The 13,314-nt window shown below is 36.3% G+C and overlaps 1 pseudogene; it reads right to left on the reverse strand.

Annotated features, from left to right (window-relative positions):
• The window catches only part of LOC149560091 (cytochrome P450 750A1 pseudogene), a 33,222-nt pseudogene extending 20,180 nt beyond the window's left edge, over positions 1-13,042 (reverse strand).
• Between the last annotated feature and the right edge of the window lie 272 nt (positions 13,043-13,314).

Raw genomic sequence — 13,314 nt, forward strand, 5'->3', positions numbered from 1 at the left:
AAATTGAATGGTTATATTGCAACAGATTTTTCACACATGTGGCTCCCATGGAAGGGAATTCCCAATTAGATAAAGATAGAGAGCACTTTGAGACTTCGATTGTTGATCACTGAGTATGGCAAACATAATGAGATCTTATTTATGGAAATGACTTTGGGATCATATATTCCCGAAACTAGAGAGGTTTTAATTTTGCAAGGTTACAATCAAGGGGGATGTCCTTATGTGATTCCAACTTTCACTAAGGTACCTATTATGGATAATTCAAAACCATCACTGAATGAAGGAATGTTTGAGAATTTAAGGAATTTTTTCCTAAAAAGCATTAAGCAGATAGTTAAACTAGGAAAAAATGCATCCATTCAAAATTTGTTGTTACCCAACTGGTGTAGAATACATAATGCTTTTCATTCTAAGATATCATGCACTATGTACAAAGAAGCAATTGCACAAGTATCCAAAATGGTTCCACAAGCATGGATAGTAGAAAATGTGGTCAAAGTGAACTCATCTTGTATGGAAATTTTAGACTGACAGTAGGAAAGAATTCAAGAAAGTGAAATAGGACAAGAAAAAAATCATAAAGAATGCAATGATTCAAAGGTAAAATCACCCATGGAATATGAAAATGATCAAGTGTGGACCCTATCCTTTGATGGATCCAAATCAAAAAAAGGTAGTGGAGCTGGTGTTGGATTCATCAGCCCAACTAGAGAAACATATTTGGCAGCACATAGGTTACAGTTCCTTTTTACTAATAATGTGGATTAGTATGAATCATTGGTCATTGGATTGCTCCTCGCTATCCAAAAGGGTGCCAAAATCCTACATGTACGTGGGGATTTAGACATAGTCATTGGATAGGTACACAAGAAATATACATGCCATGATAAAAGATTGGGTCACTATCGCAATAGAGTTTGGGACCTAATCGAAAGCTTTGATGCTTTCAATATTAAAAGGATAAGTTGAACAAGAAATCTAGTAGCAAACTCTTTGGCTTAATCTGCAAGTTCATTAGAACCATTAGCCATGGATTGCGTGAAGAAATTCTAAGTTGAGTTGACTTCAGTACCATCAGTTCTTGACAACATCACAAATTTTCAAGTGTTTGAAGATGATACGAATATTCTTGATTTTCTGACAAGCTCGAGTGTATTTGAAGCACAAGTCATAGAGGAAGGAGAACAACAACAAGCTTAATTTGAAATCAATGAGATTATGAATTTAAGGGAAAATACCACTCCAAAAGGAATGATTGTACTAGAGAGAATTTTTTATGCAAACAGACTGAGTTCTCTCAAGTACCAAATTACTAAAGGAGAGGAACGTGAAAAGGTGAACTTGTGAACGAGAGAAAATGTCAAGAATCTATTTATTGGGAAGGTTTGTACTCCCATAGAAAAGGAAGAAATATTGAAGCTTATGAAGGAATTATCTGATGTGATTTCTTGGGATATGAAGATCTGAAGACATATGATACGTCTCTCATCACACATACTATTCCATTAAAGCCAAATAGTAAGCCATTTAGACAAAGGCAAAGACCCATAAATCCATTTTTATAACCACTAATACATCAAGAAGTGAAGAAGTTATCGTCGGCAAGAAATATATTCCCAACTTGACACTCGATGTGGGTTGCCAACCTTGTCCCTGTTAGAAAGAAGAATGGAGAGATAAAGTTGTGCATGGATTTCAAAAATCTCAATAGAGCTTCAGAGAAGGATAATTATCTAGTGTCGTCATTAGATGAAGTGATACAAGTTGTTAATGGTTCTCAAATGATGTCATTTTTAGATGGTTATTTTGGATATAACGAAGTGATGGTAGAAGAAGAAGATAGACTAAAAATGTCATTCACAACTAAGTGGGGTACATTTTCTTATAGAAGAATGCCTTTCGGTTTGATCACTTTGCAGGAGCCACTTTTCAAAGGGCCATGGATTATTCTTTTAGAGACTTGGTAAAGAAGTGCATCATCATTTACATGAATGATCTCACAGTATTCTCTCAACGTAGGGAAGATCACATCAGTGATTTGAGGAGAATCTTCAAAAGATGTAGAAGATATGGGATTTCCTTGAATCCAAAGAAATGCATGTTTGATGTCACTGAAGGGAAATTGTTAAGACATATAATATCAGAATGAGGAATCTCAATTGATCCTGAGCGTATTGAGGCAATATCAAAGATAGGATTGCTAGCTAGTCAGAAAGAACTAAAGTCATTCTTTGGTAAAATTAACTTCGTAAGGAAGTTCATAACTGGATTTGCAGAGATAGTAAGGACAATAAATGACATGTTAAAGAAAGGAGCAAGGATAGATTGGACACCTACAACAAGAAAGGCATTTGAAGAAATCAAGCAAGCAATCATGGATGCTCCTATTTTGTTGAGTCCAGATTACACCAAGCCTTTTTATATATATTCTTTTCCTTCAGAACACACTTGTGCAACTATCCTCACCCAGAAGGTTGATGATCAAGATGAAAATCCTATTGCATTCATGAGTTCACCCTTGAAAGATGCAAAATTGAGATATCCGAATGTTGAAAAATAAGTTTATGCTTTGGTGAAAGCAATAAAGAAATTCTGACACTACATCTTGAGAAGTAAGGTTTATGCAATAGTTCCTGATGTAGCAGTGAAGAATTTGTTAATGCAGAATGAATTGGGAGAAAGAAGAGGAAAGTGGATGGCCATTATTCAAGAATATGACATGGAGATACAACCAATGAAGTTGGTACGAGGACAAGCTCTAGCTCAAACCTTGTCTACAACTGGTCCTGGGTTAGTACAACAAGTATATGTGTTAGAAGAAGTATCCATGGATGAATGGTATGATGATATTGTTCATTATTTTCTAAACCATTAGTCTCCATCACACTTGAATTCTATTCAAACGCATTCATTGAGAATGAAGAGTCAAAATTTTATGCTTCAAGGATCTGTGCTATATAGAAAGAATCATGATGGGGTTTATTTAAAATGTGTGGGAAAGGAGGAGGCTGGACACATCATCAAGAATTTTCATAGTAAATATAGAACTAGTCATAGAAGTGGTTTGGCTATGGGTCATAAAATATCAAGAGCATGGTATTATTGGCCAACCTTGTTTAAAAACACTTATTAACATGTGAAGACTTGCCACACATGTCAAATAGCTGCGACACGTGAAAAAAATCCTGCTATGCCGTTACAACCTGTTATTGAAGTAAAACCATTTGCAAAGTGGGGATTGGATTTCATTAGTCCCATCAATCCACCATCTTCAGGACACCACCAGTATATCCTGACTGCTACAGACTTTGCACTAGATGGACTGAGGCTGAATTGCTGAAAAATTGCACAATAGAGGTTGTTATCAAATTTCTTGAAGAAAATATCATTGCCATGTTTGGATGTCCCCATGCATTTGTATGTGATAATGGTCCAGCATTTAGATCCTTGAAGTTCTCAAATTGGGCATTTGACTATGGGATCACACTAAACTTTTCATCAAACCGCTATCCGCAAGGAAATGGATTGGTAGAACCAACAAATTTTTTTTTATTTAGTGCAATGAAGAAGCTATTAGAAAATAATCCTAGAGATTGGCATACATAGTTGAGATTTTCACTTTGGGTAGATAGGATCAGAACAAAGAGTTCTTTGGGAACATCTCCATATCATTTGGTCTACAAACAAGATCTAGTTTTTCCTATCCAATTGAGGATTCCAACACTATGATTCATGCAAGATTTTATGGAAGGAGAAGATAGAGTGCATACACGTTTGACTCAATTATTGCACTTCAAAGAAAAGAGGGACAAAGCATTGGAAAAGTTTGCTAAACATCAAGGAGTTGTTAAGAGATGGTTTGACAAAATGGCAAAGGTTAAAGAATTTTGAATTTTAGATTTGGTACTTCACTGGGATAAGGCACATGAAAAGAAAGGTGGACATGACAAGTTTGATAATCTATGGAAAGGTCCTTATCAAATTTATGAAATTTTGGGAGATAATGCATTCAAGCTTAAGACTCTAACAGGAAAGGAAGTCCAATTGCCCATCAATGGGCAATTCCTCAAGCATTATTTCTGCCCTTAGGTTTTCTTTGTGAAGCCTAAACTGTACATAGTTAATTTAGATTTTCCTTTGTAGTGTGTTTTTGTTTTTCCCTTTTAATTAGGTAGGGGTTTTGGTTTGTCTCCCCTCTCCTAGTCAAGAGTTTTGGCTTTGCATAGTTTAGATTTCTTTCCCTTGTTTATTGTGTTTTCTTTTTTCCTAAGTTGTCTTCCTTAGGTGGTTTGGTTTTCTTTCTTCTTTTGGTTTTGTCTTAGGTTTTGGCTTTCTCTAGCTAGCTCATAGCTGTAAGAATCTCTTTTTGTAAGTGGAGTGGTGTAGTGATTTGGTTACTTCATCTAAAGATTTCATTGAGTTTTGTTTATTTCATTTCCTGGATAATTCTTATGAAGAGCATTAGAATCTTGGCCATCTTTCATATATTTTTAGTGGATCAGAAAACATACTTGACTTGGAAGGTTAATCATACATTGTGTCTTGACATGTAAAATCTAAGGTTGCCACATATTTCACACTCTTAACTATTACTCTAAGTCCATTTATGTGTCTTTGGGAAAGATCATAACTTGTGAAAATTTTAAAATCTTGCTTTAGTGCCACTATAACTCCTAAACCCATGGTAAGCTTCATTTCTTACAAGCCAAGAACAAAAAAAGAAAAAAAAAGAATGATGAAATAATAAGATTGGATTTGGGGGTTCACGGAAATATCCATAGCTGTTCAAAAAAATAATTCGCCAAAAGTGAAGCAATCTTTGTTGGTTTTACAATGACAAATCTATCAAGGCTATGGATGCCTAACTGACAGCAAGACAATGTCCAGGATACTTTCGAAGTCAAGAGGAATCAATAACTTGTCATGATCAATTCTAGGATTTCTAAATGGTCTTTTCAAGCTGGAATTAATACATTTGCACACACGTAGGTTGTCACAGATTTTTAATCCAATATATGATTATTCTCCCCTTTTGAGCTTATTTTTTCTCTTATTGGTAACAAAAGATTGAGAAACCAGAGATTTTGAGTTCAGATTAAGTTTTATCCTTGAAATGTTTGTAACATTTCACCTATGGAGTTGCCAAATGTTGTGACCACCAGTCACAACACGCCCATGCATGGGACCCCCCTTTGTTTTATTTTGCCAACTTTTTCCTTTTTTTGTGGAGTGCAAGTAACAAGGAGTCAGGAAATATTGGTCTAGGGAAAAAATCCTTCACTCCAAAGAAATCTCACTTACCATAAAAGCGTTAAGCACAATTTTAAGGGAGTCATGGAATATTTTGAAGAAGACAAAGGAAAAATTTCCTTCATTTTCGAAAAATCTCGTCAATGCAAATCTTGGAGTGTAGTTTTAAGGGAGTCATGGAATATTTTGAAGAGAATAAAATCCTTCATTCCATCAATATCCCACTTTCCATAAAGCATGGAGTTAAAGTCTGGGAGTCTGGTAAACATAATAAACAGGAGAAATCAGTACAAACTATGGAAAGAAGTGTGATTTTGGAATCTATATTTGGTATTTCTTCGAGTTTAAATCACCATATTTGTAAGAATATTGATTGAGTGCTGAGAAGATGGCAAGAAGATTAAGGAAGTCTAGTAGTTAGGAAAGCATGAGAAACAAAAGACTTCAGGACAAAATCCTCCATTCTAAAAAAATCTCGATCCGTAAAAAGGATAAAATCCTTCATTCACAAAAAATCTTGCTCCCACAATTGTGGAGCGCATAACTATGATGCCTGAGGAGAGTTGATTAAATGAATTATTCATCATTTGAATTGACACATTTGTATTTCATTTTTGTAGGTGTATCTCAGTGGCCTTCTTCATGGCCCACCACCCACACAATCGGTTGAGGCCAAGACCATACAACCCACACAGCTACATGTATTACAAACTTGACTATTTGATTACGTTTGGGTCAGGTTCTTCAACTATCCCTCCTACAAGTACATCGATGAGAATGCTACCAGACTGTTATAGTGGACCACCATTAATAAGACCACCCAAAAAGAGAGCTTCTTCATTGGCCTGCCAGTCTCCACTAAGGCTACCTACAATAGCGGTTTCATTCTTGTAGATAAACTAATCTCCTACGTGCTTCTTGAAGTCAAGAAATATGAGCAATATGGTGGAGTCATTCTCTGGAACAAGTTCTATGTTAGCACTACCCAATATAGCTTGGCCAGTAAAGGCTCCATCTCATAAGAAATATAGCTTGACCATTTACTGGTCAAGCAGCTTTCTTTGTTCCCTCTCAAAGTTTCTACGTACTACTGGATTGAAATAAGACTTGACCTTCAATAATGCTCTTCAATTGTGAGGAAATTTCTGAGCACGATCACCTTGGTGTGCAATTTCTTTTTGCTATTTAGAAAAATTGTCAATTTTTTTCCATATTTTGTGGAGTGCAAGTTAGCAAAACCAAAGGAACTTACAAATATGACAAATCCTGGACTATTTTAAAATTACGCCTTCAACTTTCCTTGCAGCGGCTTTTTTGTGGTAATGGAGAAATGTTTGGTAAATGAAAAGTCCTTCACTCCATAAAAAGCCCGACCCCGCAAATTTAGGAGCGTAGAGTTGGGCTACTCACGGAAATGTTTAATGAAGGATAAAATCCTTCATTCTGCAAAAATTCCACTTTCCATAAATTGTGGAGCACATAATCGTGCCAGGCTGAGGAAAGCTTCGAAACAAATGCATGACACAAGTGTTGCATTTGGAAGAATTGAACATGTAGTCAGCAGATCTGTAGAAGAAAATTGTATGCATGCATTCAAGCACAAGTCCTTGCCACTCCATTTCCATGTGCGTTGTGAGCAAGGAAGATAACCTTGGCTATACATATAATGGGAATTGGGCAGTCAAATAAACATTTTCCCTGATTCCAAATGAACAAAGTAGATGGCCCTGGCTACACTGAAAAGGATAACTAGCCAATAAAATGAGCACTTGTAGTTAGACAACACATTTGAAGTTGAAATTTGTTGGCAAGTATAGAACAGTTAGGGAATCCTTATCAAATTTTGTCTTCCTAGCTCAGACAATGGCTTAGAGAACCTTGTTGCCATGAATGCATCCAAAGAAAATTCGATAAGCTCTTTGGAAACAGTTGCTAGTTGGTAAATCATGAAAAGTGGGAATATTGGAAAGTTTTGAAAAAGATCTGAAATTTAAGGCAGAGGAATGAAATTCCTTATGAAGTGAAAAGATGGATTTGAAGAAAAAGCAAAAAATTGATTTTTCTGTAAAAAAGTTTTTTTTTGGATTTACATTAAAAAAATTAAATATTAGTTTTACTAATATTTAATTTGATTTTATTTTTGTTGAATAATAATCCAAAAAATAAAAGTGGGGAAAAAGTTGCAAATAAATTTGATTTTTTTCTTTTAAATATGGAAATTAATTAAATATTGATTTTTGAATTGATATTTAATTAATAAAAATAAAAAAATCAAAATGGGATAAGAAATTCTTAGCTTCATCAAAAAGCATCTTGAAGCTAAGAGCATCAAAATAGTAACTTTTTGAAACAAACAGCAAAAAGTGACAAGTGGGACAAAAGATGGAAATCTTGATGGCTAAGTAAAGCAACTGCCTAATTTTAGTCTACAACTTTAAAGGCATCTTTTTTTTGAAGGATTATTTCTATAAGAAACCCTCTCATTCATTCAGGCCCACACAAAAATTTGAAGAGCAAATTGAGAATAGGAGTGAGATTCAAGGAATTGAAGGATGCAGATTTTTTGGAAAATTTTCTAAAATTGTTGAGGAGTTTTCTGGGAATTCACGACAACGGATTTTGAATCCTATCAGAAAGGAATTCTTTTTGCAGTGAGTTGTGAAAAATGCATATTTCTCATAGAAGTATTGAAAAGTAAATCTTGAAGGAGTGTTGAAGTTTTGGCAAAAATCCAAAATCTTTGTCTTCTGGACAAGTTGTATCTATTGTTTTTAATACTTTCCTTGCATAGTCTTATGTGTGTATATTTTCTATTTTGCAAGAAAGGAGAATGGCAAAGCCTAAGGGAACAGGAGAAACGTGAGGACAACTAATAAAGAATCAAAGGAGATTATTCTATCTTGAATCCAAAATTGTATCAAAGTGGGTAGAAATTGGAGATACAAGTTTTGGCAGCTTTGATTTGAAAGATTTTATCCAGAGAATGCTCGAATATAATGACTATCACCTGACACACCTAGCCACCAAAATTGTGAGAAGTGGAATTTTTGCTACAGCTAGTTTTCCTCCTTCTTTTCAACATCTAGAGTTGATTGTGGAATGTACCAAACACTATAGTCCTAGAGATAGAACCGTTAAGGATTATGAATGAAATGGTCTGGCAAATTTTTCTCTAGCATCCATTTCTGAAGCGTTTGGAATTCCTTCTCACCCAAGGATGTTCACAAAGGCATAGGAGCAAGCACTGAGAATCTACATGTCTAGAATCAATTTTTGTGAAGAAATAATCAACAAAAGATGGTTGAAAAAAAATAGATCACATCATTCCAAGATTCCTAAAGAAATAGTATGGCTTGACTTGCAGAGGGAATATAGTGACATGGTCATGATGTTGAGTTGCATATTTGGCATGTCTTATTCTTATAGGTTTGAATCTTGGATGTGGTATTTTGTTGAGAAGGTAATGGAGGAAGATCACATAATAGATTGGGTTGGGATCATAAGTGATAATCTAAATGAATAGTTGATGAATCTAGAGCATACAAGAAAATTTTACATGAGCTCCTATGTCATCTACATGCTAGCACGGAGGACAAATTAGGATCGACTAGGATGCAAAGGACCAATTGGAAGAGGAACCCAACACCTCAAAGTCCATGAGTGTTACCCATAGTTGCATTTGTATTCAAAGGATGATTACATGAGAGTTAATGACATATTTTCCATGCGCATAGTAAGAACACTACAAAAGAGGCGACATACAAGAATGTCAATGGGTGCAATAAAGATGGTCAAGGAATATGGTGCTGGTTCATTTAGTTTCCTACCTTTTCATACATCTGAGTTCAAGGATTCTCCACGGACTCATACAAACTTTCCAGGTATCCAATAGATAAGATGGTCTTGTTAGAGCTTACTCAACAAGTTCTAGCCTATGACAAGATTCAGAAAGGGAAGAAGAAGTTGGATTGTAGTTTCCAATTTCCATAGGAGCAGGGAAAAATGAGATATGCCCATGTCTAAAAGCTGCAGAGAGATCATCAGATGAGCTCTACTTCTTCCACCTTCCACTTTATCCAAAAAGGATTGATTTTGATCCTTACAACAAGATCTCATCAGTAGGAGGATCAAAGTACCAACACAAGGTTCACCTTGAAGACTTTTGGGCAAATGCATAAGACGAGAATGAGGTTAGAAAAAGGTTGCATTCAAGACTACCATTGAACATTATTAGAACATGAAACATATTCAAGGTTCCTAATCAAATGGAGGAGGACCCAAATGTGATGCGAAAGGGATTCAATCCAGAAATGATAGCTCAACTATATGATTGGAAGAAGAAAGAAATTATAGATCTTGAAGCTCTTTCAAAACTAGTCTTAGATTTTTCAAAGTGGTGGATTGAGCATAGGCTTGAAAAATTAGTTGCGCCAGCTAATGGACTCACATATAGGTTGCTTGGCCACATACCACTTAGGGATGAAAGATTAGGAAAAATATTTGAAGGGACTATTGTGGAAAGAGGAACTCCACCCAAAGATGTAAGAACTAAGAAAGGGAAAGAGGTACCTCGAGAAAAGCATCCTAGGATTGAGGAAATCATCCAAAAACCTCAAAATAAGAAGCAAAAACATGGAGATGCCCCCTCTTCTCCGAGTCGAACTCCAATTGTCCAAGAGATAGAAACTTTTGAAAGGAAAGATGTAGAGACAAGTATAAGGAGATTTCAGCAAGAAGAGAATTTGGATACGCCAATTCATGATAGGCTGAGTATAAATGCCTATGAAAAGTCCATGCAAGAAAGAGGGAGAGATCAAGATATGGCTATAGAGGAAAGTCTCGCTACAATCTTAGAGTGAGAAATGATTAATGATGGAGATAGTCCACTAGAGGAAGAAACTCCAAGAGTAGAAATACATCTTCCAAGTGTCAAAGTCATAGTTCCTGAGGTTAAAATTGATAGTCCAGGAGGTGAAGAGGAGATTGACATTTGAGCAGTCCAAAGGAAAGAACAATTGGAAATTCTGGGGGACCAAAGTATACCCATTCCGAAATGGTTGAGGTAATGAATTCAATTGTGTCAACAAAGGGAGGTTGATCCAGCAATTGAATTACAAGAAATTTTGGATCGATCAAACTGATCAGAAGAACAAGAGAAATCAAGAAGATATAATAAATTCATCAGAGGAGAATCAGGATCTAGAATCTTGCAGACTACGACTCCCACAGTTGAGAATGGAAATAATTAGGTTGCTCTAGATGAATATCATGTTATAGAAGTAAATCTTGGTCAGGCCTCCTAAGAGAAAATATTGGAAGAATTTGATGACTCCACACAGGCTTTGAAGGATAGGCTAAAGAAAGTAGAAGAAGAAAATGAAAAGTAGAAAAGAGAAATTCGGGCCTTATATCAGTACATCAATAACTTGCCTCATCTAGTAAGAGAGGAAGGTCCATCATTTATCCCTCCAACAGGTATTTGCAGTGAAGTGGTAGGTGATATTGACAGAATCAAGCAGATTGCTCAGGGTGCAAAGATTTGGATCGAAGGAATTCAGGAGGTAGCCTTCAAACATGTAGAAGAATTAGTACAAGTGCACAATAGGGCATTGGCTGCAATCTCTAGGATCTAGTGCATGGAGGAATCATGGGTGAATAAGCATATTTACCAAGAAGAGGTGATTGCCGACATTCAGAATCTGATGGAGACCCCAAAGAAAGAATTGATTAATGGTCGAGTTATCAGTGAGGGTGATATCTATGATTTTATTCGATGGTATAGTACAATGATCATGGCTAAGGAAATGTTTGAGAGCTTTATCGGAGAATCTAGTCAATGGAAGAAGATTGTTGATAACATCAAGCAAGGAATATCAAATACAGTTGCATCCTTGTTATCACAGAGATTGGTGGAAGAAGAAATGACAACTTATAATCTGAAAGTCAAGTTAAAGGAATTCTTTCAACTAAATCTATATGGAAGAGATGATTTTGAGAACTTCTCCATCTTCTCAAATACAATGCACACTACTAAGGACTTACTACCAAATTGGGATGAAAGTTTGGGAAAATCAGAAAGAGTAATTGTCGTTCTAGAATTCAAGCAAGAATCTGCACCAAGCATCAGTACAGAGGAGTTGGAAACAGTGTCAGATCGATTTCAATTCTTTAGGTGAAAAAATTAAGGATAGATGCATTAAATGCATAGTGGGTGTGCTTAGGGATCATTTGTTACACCCCACTCCTTCCTAAATGAGCATGCATAGTGGGCATTTATTACGCACTATAGTAGTGGATTCCTTGTGGCATTAATGTAGATTTCTTTCCTTTGCCCTAACCCTAATTAGGGCTGATTTGGCACGATCTTGGCCATCGGTTATTGTGATCATCCATGACACCCATTGTAATCGAAGACCTATATAAAGGTCTCATTTCTCATTTGTAAAGGGAGATTTTTATGAGATTGTTGCTATGAGCTGCTGAGATAATAAAGTTTTCATTGGAGTTTGGTGAATACTTGATGTGTCTTAGTGCTTGCTTGTTCTCCTAAATTTCTTCAATTAGATTAAGTTTAGCATTGTCAATGTGTGATGATTACAATGAAGAATATGATGATGTATTGATGAGTTCCTTTGATTCATGCTTTTGACATTTTAGTGATTCTAACTTGTTGTGTAAAGTTAGCTTGAACCCCTTTCATGCATATGCTCAACTTCTATCATTTGTATACATTGTTCTTTATGATGGTGTATGCAGTGATATGAAAATCTTTGGCATAACCCTTGAAGATTGCACCAATTCACACTTAGTTGTAGTATAACTTGGCAAAGCAGATTTCGGTAAATTGAGGAATTTGTCCACTATAGTATTATTTATTTTTATCACTACCCTTAAGATTAGAATAGAATTCCTAAACCCTACCTTATTGAATTTTTGCATATTCTGTGAAAACTCCCAAAAAAACACTTCATTGCAAAACCTTAAGATAGCTCCCACATCCAGTATGACTTGAAATGAATATGAATAAACACATAAGGCCCCTTGTGATCATCAGCAAATCACATCAACCACTGATCTTATCCACAGTCAAGACCTGGCATTAAAGGAACCTTGAAGTCATTGTATGATCTTCTAGCAATCTTAGCATACACAAGACTTTATTCAAGAGAGGATAAGATATTTTGGTATTTTGTTCTACTGATTGGTGATTCATAAAACACACATCAACAATATCCAGCAGAGACTTGCTGACATTCACAGCAACAATCCCCTCCTCGCTCCTCTCCCACATGGATTTCATAGCGAGAGAAACCTCCTCCGCTCTGAAGGACCGAAAGGACTCAACTCTCTTTGCACTGAGCAACTCCATGACACAGACCTTTCTCATGTGTCTCCAGTAAGGACCATAAGAAGCCAGGCCCCTGTTCTTGTTGTTGTAAACGATGTGTTTTCCAGCAGCAGTAGAGGGTCTATTGGCGAACACTAAATCGTGTGTCTTCAGAAACCCCCTCGCCATCTCAGAAGAAGAGACCACCACGCAGGGCAGAAAACCCAATCTCAAGTACATTACAGACCCATATTTCTTTGAGAGATCATGAAAACTACGGTGTGGAAGCTTCCCAAGCTGATGGATGTTTCCTATGATGGGCAATGGGGATGGCCCCGGAGGCAACTTAGGATCCCTCTTCAACTGCTTGAATAATACCCACACGAGGACTACAAATGCCAACCCTAGAGCAGTGATCATTTGGCCACAAAGTTGTTCTAGAAATTCAAAGGAAGCTGCCATTGTGAAGTGAACTTAGCAGACACACACACACACAAGCTTTTCTTTGAATGCTCCTCTGCTCGCGGGCTTCTATTTATATATAGGGAGAGATGCCTCTATTGCTCCTCATAGCCAATAGTCAAGGTTTGCAGGCCTTGTTATATATCTATTCAAGGAATTACGTTATACAATGGTTCAACCGAATATGACAAAGTCGAATAGCTTACGAACAATACTTCCACGCCTGGAATAGACAATAACGACAGATATGAAGAAGATACTTGCGCAAATAA

The sequence above is a fragment of the Cupressus sempervirens genome, chromosome 4 (genome assembly GCF_028749045.1).
Source record: "Cupressus sempervirens isolate cs-2001-9-10 chromosome 4, ASM2874904v1, whole genome shotgun sequence".
Classification (NCBI taxonomy): Eukaryota; Viridiplantae; Streptophyta; class Pinopsida; order Cupressales; family Cupressaceae; genus Cupressus; species Cupressus sempervirens.